Source organism: Microtus pennsylvanicus, chromosome 1 (genome assembly GCF_037038515.1).
Source record: "Microtus pennsylvanicus isolate mMicPen1 chromosome 1, mMicPen1.hap1, whole genome shotgun sequence".
Lineage (NCBI taxonomy): Eukaryota > Metazoa > Chordata > Mammalia > Rodentia > Cricetidae > Microtus > Microtus pennsylvanicus.
This window is the reverse complement of record NC_134579.1, coordinates 104,666,196-104,690,330: the sequence shown is the minus strand read 5'-3', so window position 1 is coordinate 104,690,330 and position 24,135 is coordinate 104,666,196.

Sequence of the window (24,135 nt, the reverse complement as noted above, 5' to 3'; positions counted from 1 at the left end):
GGTTTCTCTGTAGCTTTGGAGCCTGTCCTGGAACTTGCTCTTGTAGACCAGGCTGGCCTGGAACTCACAGAGATCTGCCTGCCTCTGCCTCCTGAGCGCTGGGATTAAAGGCGTGCGCCACCACAGCCTGGCTGGCTGGATTATATTTTATCAGATCGTCTTGTTATTGTTGTTTGTTTGCTTTGCCCCCCCCCCCCCCAGCCATAGGGCTTTTGCAGACCGGATGCTTTCCTAGCTGAAGGCTCTCCATGTTCCAAGAGGCCACGCTCCTGACTCTCCTGGTGAGCTGCATTGTATTGGTTAGAAATTCTGACCGAATCCTCGGAAATCCTTTCTGAGCTTTGCTTTTCCTTCTCATCTGACTCACGGCAAAGGAGAACGGCAAAGTTTTAATCAGGTACAGAGAAAGACAGTGAGAGTCTGGAAACCACACTTTCAGCCAAGGTGAGTGGGCGCTTTCAGGTCGAATGTAAGATCTTTGTTGTTTTGTTTTGACACACAGGCTGAAAGTACTTTTGAAAGCCAATGTTCAGGGAAGACCTCTAGAGTACCAGCTAAGGGTGACATCTGGACCAAGTCACAGGTTTTAGCAAAGCCCCAAGCACACAAATGAGCTGCTTCCGTATGGCTGATGAGTGTAGCTCAATGCTGGGTGCTGCCCTTGGCCTGGGAGGATATGAGAAAGTTTCTCCTTTGAGAAACCATGGAGGATGCAGGAGATGGGCCAGGGTGGGGGAGGAACTGCAAAATAGAGGCCATCCTGGAATACACAATGAGTTCCAGACCTGAAGTGACTATATGGCGGGGGGGGGGGGATAACAAAACAAAATAAATGCACCAACCAAAACCAAAGCCAAAAGCAACAGAAAAACCTTTAAAAACTCCAACCATTAGTTCCAACTATTTACAAAACTGAAGTAAAGCAGATGAAACTCAGCTCGGTCCACTGCATATGTATGTGAGAGCATGTTCTTGTTGTGTGTGGGGGATGGGTGTATGATGTGGGAGTGTCATATATCAATCTGTTGATTTCATTGTTTAAGCAATAAAGAAACTGCTAGGCCCATTTGATAGGCCCACCCTTAGGTGGGTGGAGTAAACAGAAGGGAAGGCTGGGAGGAAGAGGAAGTGAGGTCAGACTCGACAGCTCTCCTCTCCTGAGCAGACGCAGGAGAGACGCCATGCTACCTGCTCCAGGGAAGACGCACGCTATGAAGCTCCGACCCAGGATGGACTTAGGCTAGAATCTTCCCGGTAAGCGCACCTAGGGGCGCTACACAGATGATTAGAAATGGGCCAGAGCAGTGTTTGAAAGAATACAGTGTCTGTGTAATTATTTCGGGGCATAAGCTAGCCGGGCAGGGCAGGCGGCTGGGGTGTTTGGGGACGCAGCCCTGCTGCCGCCCCTTATTACTACAGGTGTATGCACTGGGGTGAGGTGGGGGCAGCCATCCTGAGGTCAGCACCAAGCGTCTTCCTTGGTTCTTCTCTACCTCATTCTTTTGAGACAGGCTCTTTCGCTGAACCCAGAACTTATCTATCAGACTAGGCTGGCTGGCCCACGAGCTCCAGGGATCTTCTCTCTCCCCCTCCTCAGAGCACCCAACTAGACACAGGATGCCTAGTGTTCTCTTCATTCAAACTCAGATCCTCGTGCCCATGTGGCATGTACTTTAATGACCAAGCCATGGCCCCAGTGCTCAGTTCTTACGTTTTTGTCGTTTTCTCCCATGTCACAATAGAGAAAGCTTTAGGGAAGTAGTAAGTCTTGTATGGGGAGAAAACTGGGTCTGGGAGCCCAGTGAACTATATCTTCCTACTAAGGAGGATACCTACTACACGTGAGAATACCCACCAGACCCTACTACCTACTACACATGAGACTACCCACCAGACTGGAGTGACTCCCAGTAGCTCTCAACAGAGTGAGTGTCCCCCTCAGAGGAAAGGAGGCCAGTGTCTCAGATTAGAAGCATATTCCCTCATGTGGATTGGAATGTTTTCCTTCCTTCCTTCCTTCCTTCCTTCCTTCCTTCCTTCCTTCCTTCCTTCTTCCCTCCCTCCCTCCTCCCTCCCTTCCTCCCTCCTTCCCTTCCTTCCTTCCTTCCTTCCTTCCTTCCTTCCTTCCTTCCTTCCTTCCTTCCCTCTCTCCCTTTCTCCCTCCCTCCCTCCTTCCCTCCCTCCCTTCCAGTTCTCTCCCTCCCCTTCTTTCCTTCCTTCCTTCTCTCCCTCCCTCCCTTCCAGTTCTCTCCCTCCCCCTTCCTCCCTTCCAGTTCTCTCCTGCCCCCTCTTCTTCCTTCTTTCCTGCTTTCCATGCTTTTTTCTCCCCCCCTTCTCATCTCTTCCCTTGTCCCTCCATCTTCATGGAAAGCCACAGAGCTGCTTACCTTTCCTGGCCTTTGCTAGAAGGTACTTTGCCTGTGACCGCTGTGGTGACCTCACCAAAGTGGGCACATGAGGAGCCAAGGCACTTTATAAAACTAATTGCAAACAGCCCTGAGAAGCTGGCTCTCAGCCGCTTGGCTGCAGGGCTGTGGAACTGCTAGGAGAAGCTGCTGAGGTAACAGTAAACTAATTAGGCTTGGACAGTGGCTTCTCTTTGAGAGGGTCCCTGCTTCTGAGGTACATTGTCTGTGCCTATGCTCTAGTGAGAGGTCATAGCTTGGAACAGGGAGGCCTGGTCAGTTTGTTGAGGGTGTGAATTCATTGAGGGATTTGGTTAGTTCTGTAGGATTGTATCCGATGCTGGCATGACCAAGCAGCTCCAACAAGGAGGACTCCATCTCTCTGAACAGAAGTTCATTTTTGTACTGGGCAGTGGTGGCACATGGCTTTAATCCCAGCACTTGGGAGACAGAGGCAGGTAGATCTCTGTGTGTTTGAGGCCAGCCTGGGTCTACAAGAGCTAGTTCCAGGACAGGCTCCAATGCTACAGAGAAACCCTGTCTTGAAAAGCAAAAACAATCAAACAAAAAAGTTCATTAAGTACCTTTTTGCATCTATTTGACTTCTGAAAACAGGAAGTTCCAGCTGTGTGGATATTTCAATTTGTACCCTGTAGCCTTTGCTCCCTGAGACAGAGAGGCTGTGTGGTATGCTGGTAAGAACCTGCCTAGGAGTGTCCGGAGCCCAAGAGTTGGTCCCTGGGACCTGTTGCTAATAGATGTAGGCTACTTCTGAGTCTCAGATGACCATCTGTGAAAGGGACCCTTGTCATCATCTTGTAAGATGTTTTGAAAATGAAGGAGCATTGATGCAGGGCCTCACGTAATATCTGGCACATAGTAACTGTCTCCGTTGTCAACGGGGTAGTGTTTGGAAGAGTCTAGGACACATGGTTTTGGGCATGTCTGTGAGGACATTTCTAGGGAAGTTTAATAAAGATCCACCCTGATTGTGGGCAGCACCATCCTATGGGCTAGAGTCCTGGGCAGAATACAGAGAGAGCGAGGTCAGCCTCAGTGGTCTTCTCTCTCTCTCTCTCTCTCTCTCTCTCTCTCTCTCTCTCTCTCTCTCTAGCTAGAAGTTGGGAATGACCTTCTGTCTATAGGTGCAATATGGCCATGCTGATGACTGCCCTACTGTGACGGACTGTGCACCCTCCAACCGAGAGCCACAATAAACCCTTCCTTCGTTAGGTTGCTTTTGTCAGGTTTTTTTCAAAGCAGTAAGAAAAGAGATAAGCATGGTAGTTAGTAATGTCTCATTTAGGCCGGGCGGTGGTGGCACACGCCTTTAATCCCAGCACTCGGGAGGCAGAGGCAGGTGGATCTTTGTGAGTTCGATGCCAGCCTGGTCTACAAGAGCTAGTTCCAGGACAGGCTCCAAAACCACAGAGAAACCTTGTCTCGGAAAAACTAAAAAAAAAAAAAAAACTCTCATTTACTTCTGTTTTGGCAATTATTGTTTATTCACACACATATCTCTATCTCTATGTATATAATCCATCTGTCTTTATATATCTCAATATTATTCATCCCTATCTCTACATTTATATCAGTATCATCCATCTCTATCTATATATCCATCTTATACCTAATATATCATCTATAGTAATATTTATGCATTCATTTCTTTATTCATTTACCTACTTAGAGTTAGAATCTCACTTTGTAGCCCAGGCTAGGATCAAACTCAAACTAATGCTCTTGTATATGTATATCTATCTATACATGTAAACTATAGGGCTCAGCCATGACAAGCTCAATAGAGGCCTGAGTCTCAGTCGTTTACCCTAAGGCAATACCTGGTTCCAAGAAAGACCACAAACTGAGACCACCCAGGCACCACCCAGGAACAGACCACCCAAAGGAAATGCCTAACATTCCAACGGTTGTAGATAGGATTACCTGTTGGCACACACCCATCGCTTTTCACCAGGACACCCCTAGACAAATGTCAGCCAATCAGGGGTCCTAAACCTTAGAAATTCCTCATCCCAACCTCTGCTGTCATAAAACCCCACCCCAAATAAACTCGGGACTCTGATCATGCCAGTGTGTTGGACAAAGAGAGTCTGAGTTTGAACTTGAGTAAGAATAAAGGCTCTTTGCTTTTACATATGGGACTCTCCTTGTTGGTTACTGGGGGACTCTGTGGATCAGCACATAACATAAACGTATACCTAGACAACCCTTTTTGATCTCCCATTTTAAAACTCCATCTGCCAATGGAAGCTGACTTTGGATAATTTTTAGGTCTTCCTTTAGGAGCGTGCTTTGGTTACTAATCAGAGCTCTCATTTACTGAGCCAAGCACATGCCTCATTTAATTTAATCTGCACCAATAGCACTGTAGCATTGAACCAAACATCTTTCCCTTGGAGGACACCAAGACCCCCAGAGGTTCCGATTTGCCCAGGGCCCTTGCAGGATTCCTTGCCCAGCAGGATGCTTGCCCAGCTCGTACTCTTGGCTCTGTCTGCGCTGTCTTCCAGGAGGATACATCTCTTCCTCCCGTGCTGTGCTGGGTTGTGGCATTCCTGTCTTGCTGAATAGGCAGCCTTCTTCCCTTTCAACTTTCATCTGAACTGTTGACTCTGCTCGCTTGCTGTGTTGCTCCCTTTAGTTCAGATCAGCTTGTTCCTTTCTCAAAGCCAACCTATTTGCACAAAAGCAGTCTGGAGCCCAAAGATTGCTGAATATTTAACATTCACAGGCAAGGAGCCACAGTAACCAAGAACACTTGAAACATGACCCAGACAAGGGAGGGGGGAAGGGAGAGAAAAAAGAGACAGGGAGGCCTCAGCACACTGCTGGCCAGGGAAGCTGTCATCCCTCAGGTTTTCTTAAGTACAAAAGTCACGTGTTTTGCTCAGAGGGCAGTCCCCGCTGCCATAGACCTTCTCTGGCTTCCGTAATGACCTTTGGTCTTTGAGTTGCAGAACCTCAGACAAAAGAATTCAAAGGGCAATGACCTTCTGGACAATCACAGGGTGCTAATGACTCATTCATTCATTCACTAATTCAGAGACAGGGTTTCTAGCAACTCAGGCTGCCTCAGACTCACTGTGTAGCCAAGGATGGCCCTAAATTCACCATCCTTCTGCCTCCACCTCCCCACTTGCCAGGATTACAGCCGTACCATGCCAGGTTTATGCAGTGCTGGGCACGGAACCCAGATCCTTATCTCGATGCACATGATGAAGGTATTCTACCAGCCCAAGCTGCATCCCAGCCGACTGATGACATATTTAAACAGGCAGTGTTTTTACAGGGGCAGCGTAATTTCTCCAATGGCTTACTTCTGGCTTCCAGTTTTCCCCTTCACACGGGAGGTGGACGGCTGGGGAGGAGTCTGCTGTGAGCATCAAGGAAAAAAGCCCGTTAAGTCTGAGTCAGGAGTTATTCAGGCCAAGTTCACCTGCATCAGCTTTCTCTCTTTTCCCTCAGAGTAGCTAAGGTGAAGGTATCCTACCGAGAGTCTGCCTGCCAGCCTCTAATCCTCTCTCCTCAAACCTGAACAAGCCGGGGCCATCGAGGCCGCATCCCATGATGAAAGACACCCATTGATAAAGGATGGGAACCTTGCCCTGATCCCTCAGGAACCAGAGACAGCCTGACCACAAGTACATGCTATGGGCTATCCATCAACTACATGACACGGAACCTCTTCCCTGGCTCTGAAACCTCCAAGAGGTGACCTCTCATTTTGTCTCATGGGCTGAACTCTCGTCAGAGCCCCCGCCATGTTACTGTCCTATCTGTGACATTAATGACTCTCCTAATAGATCTCTTCTTCTAAGGGACAATCGGCCTTAGTGGCCTCCTTTGTACCCGCACTCTGACCTTCCGAGACCCACATGGGCCAGAGTGGAAGAGCAAATACTTTGCTCGTGATATGAATCCTGGATCACAGCTCGCTGAGCCTTTCCGTTCCGAGCCAGCCACGGTTATTTTTCTCGCTGTTGCAGCACGCGGAGTATGTGGTCCATATTTCCTTCTTAATTGCGGACAGAGAGACATCAATTTTCTGCATGGAAATGTAACGCCTGTGGATTGAGCTGAATTGGTCTGTCAAGTTACATTCGAGAAAGTGTTCTTTAGTGGGGAGCAGGGATGGAAGGCCGGAGTCCTTGGCTGCAAAGGCGAAAACTCGGAGGAGCAGAGATGACAGGTGTGTCACACGGCCGGGTCTGGCAATCTCATAAACCAAACAACGTGTGTGCCTGGGGAGGAAAGGGCAAGTCTGAAACAATGACACCCGAAGTTGATGAGCGTTACGCCCACATTTCCTGGGGAGACGTAAACAAATGCGGATGAGTCCCAGATGGGTGCTCACCGCAGTCCAAAGCACAGCTTCTCTGAAGTCCAGCGTGGTGAGTTGGGTGAGCTTTTTGGGGTTTCTTACAGAGCAAGAGTGAGGGGTTACTTACAGGAATGTGGGCGTCCTTCATAGCGGCTGCATCACCACAAGTCCTACTCCACTGGGGATGACAACCTCGTGGAGTCCTGATTTCAGTTAACCCTTTGATTTCCATTTAGATGGGTATCCCCCAAGTTTATTTGCAGCTGTGGGGAGAGGATGAACACATAATAGTTGGGCTCTCAGATGAAGGTCCCCTGACCATCCTTTCCTCCAACTATGCTGTGCGTGTGTGTGTGTGTGTGTGTGCGTGTGTGCGTGTGTGTGTGTGTGAGACATGTTACTGGCTCCATACCATTATCACAGACCTGGATACCACTGTATTATTCCTTACATGCCATGGTTGCTGGACCAAATCCAAGAAGACATCCCTTTATAATATACAGTGTCTCTGATTGCCTGACTTGGAGTTGTTTTCCTCCCTCAGACTAGTTCTCCAAGTGTGATGGTTAATTTTGATAGTCAGATTTGTTGGATCAAGGGACACCTTGGAGATTGATAAATGATGCTTCTGCGTGTGTCTGTGAGGGTCTTTCCAGACACGGTGAATTCAGAAGGACTCTGACCTAATCAGTTGCAAGACATTCAAAGCAACATGATGCCAACTGTTAGCCACAGAGTTCCTGCTCAAAACTGTGAAATCAAGTTACAAAAAAGATCGCTAAAACAACAAAAACCTCACAACATTTTAAGTAACTTTGACTTTTTGTGTTGGGCCTCATGCATAGTGGTCCTTGGTAGTATGTGATCAAAGGTGACCTGTAGGCGGTAGAGCGGACAGGCCTGGACCCACAGATAGATTCAAAGTTTGCATAGACTCTTGGGAAGTTGCAGGATTCAGAAAGTTAGAGCCCAGCTGGAGAAAGTAAGTTGGTGAGGGTGTGCCTTTAAATAATATGTTTTGGCCTGGTGGTAGTGGTAGCGCACGCTTTTAATTCCAGCACTTGGGAGGCTGAGGCAGAAGCAGGTGGATCTCTGTGAGCTAGAGGCTAGCCTTATCTAAGAGAGGACAGCAGGGGCTACACAGGAAAACCCTGTCTTGAAAGACAAACAAATATATATAGCTATATGTATATCTTTATGTATGTATGCATATATATGTATGTGTGTATGTGTGTGTGTGTGTGTGTGAGAGAGAGAGAGAGAAAGAAAGAGAGAGGGAGAGAGAGTTCCTGATCCCTTCTGGTTGCTCTTGTTTGCTTCCTGGCTGTCAGGAAGTGAGAAGCTCTACTTTGCTACTCCTTTCTTCTGCGCAGTGTCTGCCTTGCTGTGGACCTAGAGCAATGGATGGAAACCCTCGAAACTGTGAGTCCAAACAAGTCTTTCCTCTTTTTAATGTTAGAGTGGAAACAATCCCTGATGCGCTACATCTTATCTACATTGCGGTGGAAAGGATGTGGTACACTCAAAACAAACTTTAAAGAAACCTTGAGTGCTGATAGAAAAACCCAAGAGATTAAATTGCAGGAGTGGAGGGCAGGGTGGACCAGGACTCACACACCCGCTAAGCTCTCAGCTGTGTGCATTTGGGAACCACGGAGGCCCTGGCTGTAGGCTGATGTGGAGCTGCGGGAATATGAGGTGTTTCTGTTGTGGGTTGGACAGTGCTATCCTCTGGGCAGAATGACCATCATCTTCATCAGAGCAGCTGTGATGACAGGCAAAAGACCCTTAAGATCAGGCCTGCTGACTATTACCATGGCCCCATAGAAGGAGGTGTGGGGAGGTTTGTCCAACCACTGGATCTCAAAGACTTCCTCCCAGCTACTCATATGTAATTTTGTCCCAATTGCATGTGTCATTAGGAAGAGCTAGAGTTAACTGGGGGGGGGGGGGCATTCCATCTATGCAGCTATGGGGAAATTGTATTTCAAGCTGGGATGACACTTTCTGGCAATGTAGCTGCTTTGGGATCACCCACATTCCTGCATATATATAGTAAGCCCAATCTATATGTTCATTCCTCCAAGTTAGACTTCGATGGAATAGTACTTTGGCTTTTATCGGTGACTTAGTTTGCTTTCTGTTGCTCTGATAGACGTCATCCGCGAAAGCACCCGGGGGAGAAAAGGGTTGATTTGTCTTACTATCCTGATCACAGTATCAGGGAAGGATGCTGAGGACAGAACTCAAACAGGGCAGGAACCTGAAGGCAAAAACTGAAAAATGGAGGATTTACTGACTTGTTCCCTTGTCTTGCTCAGCCTGCTTTTTTATACAACTCAGAACCACGTGCCCAAGGGTGGCTCCACCCACAGTGGGCTGTGCCCTCCTATATCAGTCATTAATCAAGAAAACACCCCGTAGACATGCCTACTGGCCAATCTGATGGAGGCACGTGGTAGAAGGAGAGGAATGACTTTCAAAAGTGTCTTCTGATCTCCATGACCATGCATGCACACACATGCACATACCTGCAAACAGATAATAACTTATGTAAATGTAATAAAAATAAAATGAATAAAAGAGGATGAGGAACCAAGGAAAATCCTGGCCGTGGCAGGTAACGCTTTGAGCAGATGATCACACAAGGACCGAGTCTCATGTTCCTCTTGCCTTTGGCTCAGTGCTGTTTGTAATCCATAATCCCCAGCTGCCAGTCAGCTTTGACTTTGACCTTGTACGAAACACGTGTAGCACGCGCGGGTGTTGAGCACATTTCTCTCTCGACAAGAAGTCACAAGGGTGTGGACCTGCTCTGCCAAGCAGAAAGCAGAAAGGGTATTACAGGATGTCAAGTTCAGCTTGGTCCTGATGGCAATGTGGGGGAGATTCAGAGGAAGACAAGGGAAGTGGTGGTGGTGTTAGGGTGGGGGTATGGGCTAGGGGGGGGTCGGTGGGTGAGTGCCCTAGAGAGTGGGTAGGAGCCATGGACGTCTTGGCTTGCAATTTTACTTTGCTTGTAAACTGTTTGCCCTTGGGAAAATAGAAGGACTTCTCCAGTGTTTGTTCCCTTTGGGTTAAAACAGATAAAATCTGAGCCCTTGGAGGGCTGCTTTAACGGTTCAGGGAGCAGGCATGGACAGAGCACTTGGCAGACCACAGAGCTGCTGCCCACCTACCCCAGCTCCCAATCCTAGTCCTCTTCCTCCTCCCCTTCCTTCTTTTCCAGCCCTTCTCCAACTTCCCCTCCATCTTTCCTCTCTTACCCACTCTCTCCTCCCTTCCTTCCCTCATTCGCCCTTACCTTCTTTTCTTCTCATTTCCTCTCTTCTTCCTTCATTTCTCTCTCCTTCCTTCTTTCTCTTTCCCTCTCCTTCCCTTCTCCCTTCTTCCTACCCCTTCCTCTTTTTCTCCTCTTTTTCCTCTTCTCCATTCTCTTTCTTTCTTTCCTTCTCTATTTCATTTTCTCTTTCTTTCTCTTCTCTCCCTACCATTTCCCCCCTTTCTCCCTCCTTCCCTTGCTCTTTCTTACTCCTTTTTCTTGTCTCTGCCTGCTCCTCCTCCTTCACGCCCAGCATACCCAGGAAGGGTAAAAGATGCTGAGCTTTTTCTCCTCAAGTGGAGGCCCTGGTCCTACCTTTTCCCAGAACTCTGTGAACCTGGGTGAAATCTGCATAGAACAGGACAACTCGGGTGATTTTCCTTTTTTGTCTTGTACTTGTCTCCACAAGAGAAAAGACATTCTTTTTATTCTGTTTTCTCCTATCTTAAAAAAAAAAATCAGTTGGGTGGCTCATAACATCATTCAGCTGAAATGGGAGTGCTGTTTGATCCTGTGGGGCTCTGGGATTCCTGATTTGGGATCTCAGGGTATAAGAGCATTGGTGGACGAGCTGGGGAAGCCTGCACTAGGCAGGGCGGAAAGGCGATGCTTGCCTCTGGCAACCAGATGAGAGTGCTTAGCTGGTCTGCTGGCCTCAGTTGGATCCCTGCATTTCCATTAAGAGTTCTGCCCTCCCACTGGGGGTGGGATGGGGAATAAATACACATTAGCTTTTATTTATTTATTTATTTACTTACTATTTATTTATTTATTTTCTTTCAGCCAGGCTCAGTGGTATGTGCTTGTAACCCCAGCGTGGTGAGGTTTAGTCAGGAGGACTTCAAGCTCAAAGTCACCCTGGATTATATAGCAAGTGCTAGGTCATGTATGAAATGTCTACCATATGCTTAGTTTATACAAAGCAAACCTTGGCAAGGTTTAACACATGAGAAAGGCTAGGAGAGAGGAGAGAGGAGATAAGGAAGTTTAAGGAGGACTTCTGCAAATTGATAGAAAAGTTAACTTTAGCAGGTCTTCCATGAACATCTCTTAGGTGAGGCAATAAAAACTCTTGATATCCCTGGGTGATGGAGGCCCATGCCTTTAATCCCAGCACTCTGGAGGCAGAGGCAGCAGATCTCTGTGCATCTGAAGCCAGTCAGGTCCACAGAGTGAGTTCCAGGGCAGTCAAGGCTGTTACATGGGGAAACTGTATCTTGAAAAAAGAAAAGATCACAATATAATATAACAAGTTAGGTGACGATGAAGGAGGCTCCACGGGAACGGAACTAGTATCGAGTGAAGCTGAGAAATCCCTGCTTCACTTCAGGGTCAGGGACATCCATGGAGAGAAGTCAGAAAGGTCAGGGGCTGGAGAGAAGCACAATTCCGGGAGAGGGTGAGAGCATAGGTGGGGTGAGAGCCTGAACAACTCGATCACTCCAGAGTCCAGAGAGGCCAGACAGTTTCGCTCAGCTGCTGACCGTGGGGGAGAAGGGGCTTGAGGAGAGAAGATTCTCAGAAACGGTTGGTGGCTACTTACCAACTGTATGACATATGGCTGTCCGCGAATGTCTCCTTGCTGTGAGCTGAGAAATGGCCTCAGGCACTGGGTGGCTTTTCCTGTGGGGGTGTAAAGGAAAAGCTGAGGAAGTGTAGCCAGAGAGGAGAGTGTGGAGGAGGCTGTGGGCATCAAGAGCAACAGGTGGGCTGGGCCTGGCGGCCCATACCTCTAATCCTAGCACTCAAGAGGCAGAGGCAGACAGATGGATCTGGACACCACGATCTTGAGGTTCAGACCTTTCCCAGCTCTCTGTTCCACTTACATTTTCAGGAGTGACTTTCTCTATCTCAGCAAACCACTGCCAGCACCTACATGTCCCTGGTCCAACTCTTTGTTCCATAACACATGAACTTGAAAATCTTGACAGGTGTCCTCTGTGGACTCAGAACCACACCCCCCAGCACGAGGAAGCAGCTGGACACTACGCAGAGGTGGTGATTCAAGTGGTTGAACTGCTGCTGGCTGCTCTTGAGTGGGGGAGGAGGGTGGGTGATATCCCATATGTGGGTGGGAGTCAAAGCATAAATAGTGTTTTATACTCAGTAGAGGAACAGGACCTTAATGCAAACATGTGATTGCTATTGAAGGTTATTATTTTTCTTTTCCTGAGACAGAGGCTCTCTGTGTGTAGCCCAGGCTGGCCTGGAACTCCCTGTGCTTTAGAGGAGAATGACCTTGAACTGCTGGTCTTCCTGTCTCCACCCAGCAACACCTTGATTGCCCTTCCCCTTCTTCCTCTACTCTAAGGGAGGGTTTTGATACTTAGCCTCATTTTGTTGAAAGATTTTAAGCAAGGGTGGCAACAGGAAAGGTCGGCATTCTGGGTAGCTGGTCCTGCCCCTTTGGTCACGGCGGATTGGTCCAACAGTGGGGCTCTGCTGGAGGCTTTCCTCACAGTCCTTGAGGCACATTGTCAAGCACAGTGACTCAGGCTTGTAATCTCAGCATGTAGGAGACCGTGACAGGAGGATCGCCACAAGTTCTCATGGCTATAGAGTGAATTCCAGGCTAGCCTGGGTTGGCTACAATAATGGGATCCTGTCTCCAAAAAGCACTCCCTGAGCCTGCAGGCCTACCTGTCTTCCTGTCTTTCTCTGAAGGCTGTGACAGGAAGGTGGGTGGGGCTTATGATCTGCTCACGTGTCCCATCCCAGGACTGTGGCTTGAGTACAGGTGCAAGGCACTGGAGGATCTTCAGGGAACTCCCTGGGTGACGCCAGGCAGCGACATCCAGAGGAAAAGTGGGAGGAAGGGCGTGTAATAGAGCAAGTGAAGGGGGTTACAGAGGAGGCTTCAGAAGAACATCCCAAACTCAGAACGAACGACGGGGTCAAGACCGCTGAGCGTGAGTGTGGTGTGGCCATGAGAGCCCTCAGAAGCCAAAGTGACGGGGCCCATGTGGGCACAGGTTGGATATATGATAGATGGATGTGATAGCTTGACTCATCCACGTCTTGGAGCCAGCAGGAAGTGGTTGGGTGGTTTGATGGCACGGGGGAGTGACAGGCTGAAAGGGTGTTAAGATTGGAGCAGTGTTATTATGAGAGAGTTGGCAGAGTGTGGGTTGGGCTGCAGGAAAAGATAACGGAGACAGAAGCCTAGGTGGGAGGCTCCTGTGACATCCAGTGGGCTTAGGGGAACTGGGGGTGTGTTGTGCTGATACAATGAGCGAGGGGGAGGGGCTGGAGAGAGTGCTTCCTGTCCTGAAGGCGGTGGCTTCTCACTGTTTTTTTGTCTTGGGAGTTTGGTGAAAGATTTCACCCCATCCAAGAATTCTGCTGCTGAAATAAAACAGGAAGCCAGCCGTGGTGGTACAGGTCTGTAATCCCAGCACTTGGGAGGTGACAGCAGCAGAATCAGGTGTTCAAGGCCATCCTTGCAAGAGTTTGAGGCATATTGAGAGACTGAGATCAGCTTAGGCTACATGAGACCTGGTCTCAAAAACCAAAATACATACATACATATGTACTAAATGGCTTTAAAATTAAATTCAAACGAATAAAGAGAAATAAAATGAAAATTGAAATTGCGGCAAGGTAAATACTTCAGAGAAGACTTGGCCTACATGTAGAGACCCCAATAACATAGGGAGGGGTATGGAAAGGCTGCTGGTATGAATGAACAGGTGAAGACTTTTCCTGGGGAGATGGGAACATACATCTGTTCACTTAGGATACCAATGCCAGACCAAAGAAATGATTCCACCCAAATACAAGCTAGTGAACCAAAGAGTTTATTGGTGTTGCTTATAGGAGAATGGTGAGGGGGGTCACACACAGGAGTGTGGGTGAGGGGTCACACACGGGGTGTGGGTGAGGGGTCATACAGGAACACGGATGCGGGGTTAAAGGAGTGGGCATGAGGGATTACTCTCACAGGAGTACAGTTGACCTCAAACAGCAACATCACTGAGACGTTCCATCTCAGCGTGGGTGGCAGCCTTCAGAAAGCTGCATGGATGGAGTTCTGCCTTTAGCTAACCTTCAGCCTCCCATATAAGGTAGAGCTTCCCCAGACCACTTGCAACAAAGACAGGTTTATGTGCAGCTGCATGGGCAGGCATGAACGGCTGCAATGGAGTAAGAGATTTGGGCTGGACTCTTTGAAAATATTTTATTGTTTGTTAGTATTAAGAACAATAAAAATTAGTATGTGAATTTATGTGTTCTTCCTGTGTGTATGTGGGTAGGGCATATACCTGTCACAGGGTACATATGGAAGTCAGAGGACAATTTCTGCGAGTTATTTCTTTCTTCCCACTGTGTGGGTTCCAGCACTCAGGTTGTCAGGCTTGGTCACAAGCTCCTTTCCCCCACTGAGCCATCTTGCCACCCCTGAGCCGTATTTTCTCTCTGGGGTTCCCTGTCTACAGATCACTAACACCATGCATGCTTTGAGGTCTCCACTCCACCTGAGAAGTATGGCTGCAGCTCACTGGTAATAGTAGCATGGAGCCTCACGATGAAACCTCAGCTACCTCGTACAGCGGTTGAGTCCGAGAGCAGGAAAAATTGGACTATCACTCTTGAGGCTTTTCTGCTTCTCTGCTGCCTCCCCTACTGCCACCAAAGCTTCCTGACTTCTCCTTCAGCAGGTGCTGTATCCTAAAGGCATTGTTTTGGCATCATTTCACATGTCCGGAATCTTATATGTGTGCGTGCATGTATGAGCGAGTGTGGGTGTATGTGTGTGTGTGTAAGGGGTTAAAGGACAACCTCATGTCATTCCTCAGGCACCGTCCACCTCCTTTGAGACAGGGTCTCTAGTTGGCCTAGAACTTGCCCGAGCTTGGACTTGCCCGAGTTCTAAGGATACTCCATCTTTGTTCCCGCCTCCCTACGGTGTTGGGATTACAACTACACACCACCACACCTACCTTTAAAAAAAAATGGGCTCTGGGCATTAAACACAGATCCTCATGCCTGCAAGGCAAGGCCTTTACCTACTGAGTCATCTCCTCAGCCCTGGCATGTGCTTTTTAAGTAAGTACTGTCACATAGGGCTAGAGTTGGCCCTTCTCAAGCGGTATGCTAGTAAGATGTTCAATAAATGGCTTCCTGGAAAAGATAAAAACGCGCTGGCTTATAGTGTTTGCTGATTTCTGGTGTAAAGCCTCCCACCGTGGCTAATTTCAGGGTACCAAGGAGATGTCACGGGAGTCGGAGACGAGAAGTGTAGCCCGGACTTTTCGTGAATGGGCTTCAGCGCACTCTGTGGTTGCAAATGTCTGAATGTAGGCATCACAATGCTGGGTGCACACAGTAGGACCTCAGGAGTTGTTTGCTCATCCTTATCCTCATTCTGAGACCAAACAGGAAAGGGAAGGCCAGAGAGAAGCCATGCTCAGATCCACCACTCCAGGGTTTGCAGTCAGTTCCTTCGCACCAAAGGGCTCTGTTTTCTGTCTGTGGCCAAGTGACCTTCCTTAGATACGCTTTGGATCATGCTGCCTTTCAGAACAGTGGTTCTCAACCCCACATTAGATATCTCGCCTATCAGATGTTTACATCCCAGTTCACAACAGTAGCAAAATTGCAGTTATGAAGTAGCAACAAAAATGATTTTCATGGTGGTGGTCGTGAGGGAGTTACGGCAACATGAGGAACAGTGTTAAAGGGGTTGCCGTATTAGGGAGGTTGAGAACTGTCGCTCAAGTCCCACTCCCTGCAATCTTGAAAGCTCTAACAGTGTATTGGCCATATTAGCTACTGTCATCACCATTATGGGCTTCTCAAGCACGTGGGGCATATCTTGTTTGTTTTATCTTTGGTACCCAGCTATGCCCAGCAAATAGCAGGTGCACAGCATCATGCCCTCAATGGCTAACCACAGAAACAATGGGCTCTGCTTTTCCACACTCTTCCTTTCTCTGATTCCTTGAATGATCAGGAACTGGCAGCGATTTCAATGCTTCCCTCCTTATCTGCATTTAAACCAATAGCGAGAAGTTTTAGTTGATTGACAGTTGTCCTCCCAGGCAGATGGAAGTGGCGATTCAGCTTTTTTTTTATTATTATTATTTTATTTTTTTCTTATCACTCCTCGCATGTGTCAGAGTATTTGAAGATGGTGTGTGTGGGAGCTCCAGCTCTCTGGTGACTTCTCTCCATTTAATTAGCCTGACCTTCTGCGCTAATCCCCCTTGGATGTCCCTGGCTCCCTCCTTCCACCCCTGTATCACATTCGGGCTTCTCCCTTCATCAGCAAAAGGCCAACTGCTCAGCTCAGCCTGTAGCATAATTCACAGCTTGGCTCTTGAAAATGAACTTTCACTTAGACGGAGCTGCTCTTAGCATTAAAATTGGCCTGAGTGAGCTGGGAGAGTTTATCTTGGAGCCAGCATGGGGTCTGTTCCTCCAAGTCAAATATTTCTCTTTAAAAGTAGAATGAGCTTCAGTGAGGCACTACCAACTGCTTCCTAAAATACCGGGGATATCTTTAAACATTAGCGTTTAGCTACAGTGCTGCAGGCCTGTTGGAAAGTTTATAATCTCTCCCCTACCCCCTTCCCCGCTCTGAATAACCAGGGCTTCCATGCGGGCTTTTGTTTTAGGACATGAACTCTCCCTATTCAGAAGAGGGGAATGACAGCGCTCAATGCTGGGCTAGTCAAACACTCATTTGGTTTTCAGTCCGTACCCCTAGGATTTTATGAATGAGGTAGAGTCTACTTTAGAAAGATCCAGAAAGTCATTGTGGTACCCCTGGAGCTTCAGGCCTGCAGAACGCAGGGAAACTTCCAGGGAGTTCAATGCTTTCATTTCAAACCCTCCTGTCCAGGGTGTGAGCTCTATGACTTGTCTGTGCATTTTCTATCTCTCCTGCTATTTTGGATTAAAAATAAGTATTCTGGGTACAAAGAAATGGCCACTTTTAGCAGTTTCAGGTGGGATGGGGGCAACTTACACCATAGATTTATTACATACTTATTGGTAACCTACAGAACAAGTGCCCTTTCTGTTGCCATAACATGCACATCAGCGATTAGACGCTTTATAAAGAAATTTATTCAGCTCACAGATCTGAAGGCTAAAGTCCAAGTTTGGTGGCACCATGTGTTTAGCCTCTGGTGATGGAAGAGTCACCCTAAGTGGTGGTGGTGATCCATGGGCTGGGGTCCTGGGGTCCTCAGCTGGATAAAAAGGAAAAGGCAAACAAAGTACCAGCGCTCTTATCTCTCTGCTTTGATCAGGTGATGTGACTGTTCTACATTCCTATAGCTCTGCTTTCCCATTGTGACGGACTGCATCATCAAACACCGAGTGACGGTAAAGTCCACCTTCCTCACGTTGCCTTTGCTACACATTTGATCATAGCAACAAGAAAGTGTTTACGCCTCAGAACCCTTTGGCTCCCCTTGACCGGAGAACATGATTGTGTCTTCCACCAGACAGCCCCTCGGGGAGGAAGAGAAGAATGATTATGTTGTAAAATGCCAATGCCCTTCTCAATACCAGGGAGACTGACAGGGAGTCTTAGTACTCCTTGAATACATGTCCTCCCAAGGAAGCATAAATGTATCACAAGCCTCTGAGGCCAGGATGAAAGCTTCCCAGGTCATCAATAGTATATATCTCTTGTCAAGCCCAGAGGCAAAAAAAGAGGGAGAATTGGAAAGGGGATTTGTAAGTGGGTCTGAGGAGAGGAATGGATAAAGAGCCTGGGGACATTGGGCCTGGAAGAGAGAGGACTTGTCGGGAATTAAGTCACAGGGTCTTTAGAAATTCGAGGACAGTGTGTTTAAAGGTAGCAGATATGTTCCTGGTGGCCCATCTGCACAGTGGTTGACATAACCTGGAGCTTGTTCCAGAAGAAGAAGAATATAAATGTGGAGCTCATAAAGCTGTTAGAAGATGGGCTGTTAGGGTTATTAGGGTTGTGGATTCACTGCAAAGTGTCCCTCATAGGCTCATGTACTAAGTGCTGGGGTCTCCAGATGGTGGTGCTGTGCTGGAAGGTAGTAGAAACATCCTGAGATGGGCCTAGCTTGAGGGAGGTGATCAGGTCCTGGTTCCCATCCCTTTCCTCCTCCTTTGCTTACTTTCTGCCATGAACTGAATATCTAGCTCTCTCTTCCATGTGCTGCCACCACATTATGTTTTGTCTTTCCATAGGTCTGGAGTCCAAGAGCTGAAGACTGTGGTTTGAAACATCTGAAATACTGAGCTGAAATCAATCTTTAATCTCTTTAGATTGTTTCTACCAAGTATTTGCTCACAGCAATGTGACATAGCTGGATCAATGGGTGTGAGCATCTCAACCATTGAAAGTACCTAATCAGCTATAGGCTGGTAAAGTGCTTAGTAGGGAGACTGAAGAGGAAAACTAGAACTCCATAGTCTTGGGCCTACATTTATTGATTGATTGATTGACTGATTGGGCTTACATTGATTGATCCAGCATGCATGGAGATAAGAGGGCAACTTGCTGGAACCAGTTCTTTCTATCTCTTCCCTTTCCTTCTACCTCAAGGCTATGCTATCTTGGGGGAGGCAAAAGTCATTTTCCAACAAATTACCTTGGTTTTGAATAATGATAACACTGGACCCACATGTCTGCCTGTGTATTGTTTTTTGCTGTTATCAACTTTACTTGATTATGGCAGATATATAATGTGAACTATAGTCATAAGCTGATTTTTTTGAGACAGGATTTCATGTAACTGAAGATGGCTTTGACTTCTGATCTCCATGCCTCTACTTCCAAGCGCTTGATTACATGTATGTGCCACAGTTGTATGGCACTTTTTCTGTTGAGATGGGACACAGATAGGTTATTCATTCTAGGTAGGAAACCAGCTACAGATCAAAGTAATGGTGCCACCAGAGTTCAAGTTGGGAAAATAATGAGTTTTGGGGGGGGGGGTTACTGATAGAAGTTAAGGGTTACAAGAGGTGAGGGGTTACAAGAGCAAGGATGACTCAAAGACAGCTGTATCACTGAAAATCCCACCACAGTGTGAGTGAAAGATGGAATCCTAGAGGTGTCTACATGGCATACAAAGAGCTCAACAGGTCAAAGAATCTCTTCCAGGAAGTTTGGTTGATCAGAGTCTCTTTATTAACATACTACTTGCATAACCTTGGGGAATTACTTTCTGTCTAGTGCATCTGGTCAATTTCAGGGACTTCCTGAGACATGTGAATTGTTCACTTCCTGGGTCTTTTGGGGGCGTAGGTTGTTTTTTGTTCTGCTTTGTTTTTTCAAGCCAGGGTTTCACTATGTAGCCTTGGCTGTTCTAGAACTCACTCTGTAGATCAGGCTGACCTCAAACTCACAGAGATCTGATGGAGGAAGGTCATTGGTTAAATAAAAAGAAACTGCTTGGCCCTCATTGGTTAGAAGATAGGTGGGAGGAGTAAACAGAACAGAATGCTGGGAGGAAGAGGAAGTGAGCTCAGACTCGACAGCTCTCCTCTCGGGAGCAGACGCCTCAGAGAGACACCATGCTCCCAGCTCCCAGGCAGATGCAGGTGATGAAGCTCTGACCCAGGATGGACATAGACTAGAATCTTCCCGGTAAGCGCACCTAGGGGTGCTACACAGATAATTAGAAATGGGCTAAATTAATATGTGAGAATTAGCCTAGAAGAGGCTAGATAGAAATGGGCCAAGCAGTGATTTAAAAGAATACAGTGTCCGTGTAATTATTTCGGGGCATAAGCTAGCTGAGCAGGCGGCTGGGGTGCTGGGAACGCAGCCCTGCCGCCCTTATTACTACAGAGATCCACCTGCTTCTGCCTCCCAAGTGCTGGGATTAAAGATGTGCATCAACAATGCCAAGCTTACTTTCTGAGTTCTAATGAGCCTCCTTTAGAACTTCTTGAGTCTTAACTAGCTTCCTTCCAAAATGAAACATTTCAGCTTGGAGTAAGTTACTACCCATTGCTTGGTTTACATCATTCTGGGGATGGAACTCAGGGATTCCTGTATGGAAGGCAAGTGCTCCACCAACTGAGCTACATCCCTTACTTTCCTGATACTTAAAAAAAAAAAGTTTTGGGTTTTTTTTTGTTTGTTTGTTTTTGTAAAACAGCATGCTATGTTATGCTGGCAGTGGCTTCAAGTATCTGGTTGGTGTTGCTTGATTGAGTTAAGAAGCCTTTGGAGAGGCTGTCCTACACCAGCTAAGTCAAAGTGTGCCTGTGCTATTTAGACAACAGTGAGGCCATCTAGCAACATGTTTCTTACAACTTTTCCCACTGGCAGGCAAAGTGTGAGCGCAGTCTCATAGTGCACGTCTGTCATCCCAGGATTTGGGATCTGAGACAAGAGGACTGCAGGCTCACAGCAAGCCTGTGTTACATAGCTCGACCATGCCTCAGAAGGGAAAATAAAGATAAAGGGCAGGGATTGGAGGCGTGTTCTAGGATGCATAGAACACAGCTGTGTCTACCTCCAAAGTTATTTCCTCCAAATCTGCCGCTTCCTCCTCCACTGCCACTGCCTCTGCAGCTGTCTCCTTCTCCTGCCCCCTCCCCTTTTCTCTTCTTTCTCCTTCTTTCCTCCTCCTTATGCTTTTTGTTTTTTCAAAGGGTCTCACTAGGTAGTCTTGCATTCCCTGGAACTTTCTATGTGGTCAAGTGTGGCCTTGAACTCTTAATGCTCTTCCGGCCTCTGTCTACTGAATACTGAGGTTATAAGTGGTTGCCACCATATCCAGCAACACAGTCTTTAGACTGTGATATTTTGGAGTCCCAGAAGTCTTTTGGTATGCACGTTGTTAAATAAGAATATAAGAGCTGCATTTCCCTTTATCTTCAAAAGAGATATTATTTGTACAGTCTTATATAAGATTTTCCTTACCATAGAATCAACTGAGGTTACCAGCAAGACTCCCCTGCCCTCCCCTTCCTTTTCTTTCCTCTTTCCTCCTTTTCCCCATCCCTCTTTTCTTTCCATCTTTCCCTCTTGACCTTATGGAAAATTTCACCCCTATCCACAAAGGGAGAGAAAGCATAATGAACCACGAGAAGAGTTCCTTTGAAGACCTCTCCTTCGGAACATTTATGATAATTGCCTAGGAAGTGTAGAAAAGCTCCACTTTTGTGTAAAGCGTAGAATAAATATATTTTATAAAATGACTCTCAAGAGATATGTACACATGATAAGACTATAAAGATCTTCTAACCTAATAAAAATCAGTAACTCCAGCAGCATAGCAATAACATGAAGTTTCCTTCTCTATTTGTTCAGTTTAATTATTTATTTTTTTTTGCCTTTGAGACTCTGAATCTAAGGCAGTGCACTGAAGGTGTTTGCCCATGTTTGATTTTTTTTTTTGAGCAGTTTGTTGGGAAGTGTGGCAAATGGTACACCTGGCCACTTATTTGGTGAAATCATCACACCCATGGGCTATTGACCTTTTCTCATTGACCCAAGATTCCATAGAATCAACCTAGTAAAGGGTTGTTTCTTCTGTCACTTTATTGTTTCAGACAGAGTCCTGCTATGTAGCCCAGGCTAGGCTCTAACTCATTGCTTTTCTCCTATCTCAGCCTCCCAAGTGATGGGATTACAGATTTGTACTACCACATCTGTTATAAAGGAAGGTCTAATAGGAACCCCCTACCCTCACAAACACTCAGTGTTCTGCATCTCAGGGCTGTGGTTTGTGTATGGTTTGAGTAGGTCTCACATGGGCTTATGTGTTGGAAGCTTGGTCCTTAGTGTGGTGGTATTGGAAGGCAACATGGAACACTTAAAAGTGAATTGGGAAAAAGGGAATTGATGTAGGATTCCCCTCTGTATGCTGTAAATATGTTTTATTACCATCGGTTAATAAAGAAGCTGCTTAGACCTATGGCAGGGCAGAACATAGCCAGTCTGGAAGAGATATAGAAAGAGAGTAGGCGGAGTCAGGGAGACCATGTAGCTGCTGAAGGAGAGATGCCGGACACTTACCAGTAAGCCACAGTCTCATGCTGATACACAGATGAATAGAAATGGGTTAATTTAAGATGTAAGAGTTAGTTAATAAGAAGCCCGAGCTAATAGGCCAAGGAGTATTGTAATTAATACAGTTTCTCTGTGATGATTTGGGTCTGGGCAGCCTGGAAACGAATGCTCAATCTCCATTTACAGGGAACTGGGCTTTTTGGGATACTACTCTTAGAAAGAATTAGGCCGTTTACATGGAACCCCAGTTAGTTTCGGGGAGTGAGTTGTTCAAACAGTGAGGCTGACCTCCTCCCACTCTTGGACTTCCTGACTCTATTAGTCACTTTCATTGTCCTTGTGACAAAAAGGTCTAACCAAACAAGTTAAAAAGAAAACATTGTTGAGTTCATTGTCTTTGAAGTCATAGTCCACCATGCTGGAAAGGTTTGATGGAGGAAGGTCATTGGCTAATAAAGAAACTGCCTTGGCCCATTAAATAGGCCCAGCCTTTAGGTGGGTGAAGTAAACAGAACAGAATCCTGGGAGGAAGAGGAAGTGAGCTCATATGCCTTAGCTCTGCTCTCTGGGGCAGACGCGATGAAGCTCCGACCCAGGATGGACATAGGCTAGAATCTTCCCAGTAAGCGCACCTTGGGGTGCTACACACATTAATAGAAATGGGTAATCAAGATGTGAGAATTAGCCAGTAAGAAGCTATAGCTACTGGGCCAAGCAGTGTTTAAAAGAATACAGTTTGTGTGTTGTTATTTTGGGCCATAAGCTAGCTGGTGGCCAGGAGCCGGGCAGCAGGAACACAGCCCACAGCTCCTTCAACAAAGGTTGTAGTGGACACGCTCACATCATGACAGATGGGAAGCAGCCCAGTTCACACGATGGTGGACAGGAAGCAGCTTAATTCCCATCGTGGAGGAGAGGAAGCATGAGGTCAGCTCATGTTATGGTGGATGGGAAGCAGATCAGTTCACATCACGGTGGACAGGAAGCATAGGCAAACAGGAAGCAGAGATGGAATTTGGTAAGAGGCCAGGGCAAGATATAGTTTTCAAGGACATTACTTCAGTGGCCTATTTCCTCCAGTCAGGCACAGCCTTCCACAACTCCATCTCCCATAGTCTATTTAGAACCCATTAGTGGATTAATCCACTAATTAGGCCAGAGCCCTCATAATTTATTTGTCTCTAGAAACTCCCTCACAGGCACACCCACGAGTGTGCTTTGCTGATCATCTAGGCACCCATCGGACCATTCAAGCTGATGGTCTTGATTAACTCTCTTGGTGTCTTGTTATAGTCTTTCTTACTCTCCTTCAGGTCCTCATTACAGCTAAGCTTTTTTTTTCCTTTTAAACTACTGGGTCTCCGATATTTTGTTATAGCAATGAAAAGGAACTAATACACCCAGTAAGAGGAAGAAAAAAACATACTTGAAGTTTTAGGGCAGATATGGCTGGTATTAGTTATCATTTAGGGGACTGAAGGAGGTTGAGTGAAAAATCCTGTCTGTGAGGGACCCTGGAATGTCTATTGTGTTGGTAAATTGTCATACACTGTTTGAGCAAACTGAGAAGTTGGCTTTAGAAGTGGGGAGACCCTCTACTCCCATTTCAGACCCAAGCACACATTTGTTTCCCAGTATCTGACAAAGTTCCTAGTCTGGGAATGAGCTGGATGCCCACAAACTCTGTGACCGGGAGAGAAGAGGGCAGCAAAACAGCCCAAGAATGAACCACTGTTTCCTCGAGAACAGCCGGAAGGTGACCCATTTCCAACAGAGGTCACTAGTGTTCACCCCATGATCTCAAAGTGCCTGCAGTGGGAGAGAGAAGCTGGGCACTCAGCTGTGGAGAGAAAGCTCAATGGGGAACTCCAGCAGAACGCCCCGAGTTTCGCAGCTGATCTCTATCTGCTCTTGGGATCTTTAATATCTGATTGTTCCGCCTTCACCTTCCAAGGGCTGGACTTAGCTGCGTATGTCACCATGACTGGTAGAAGTGGGACCTTAACAGTATTTACCTAACGGGAAGGGTTGTGAGAGTTAAACAAAACATTTAAAGAGTAGAACCATGTAGTGGTGGCGTGAGCATATAGTCCCTGTACGGACA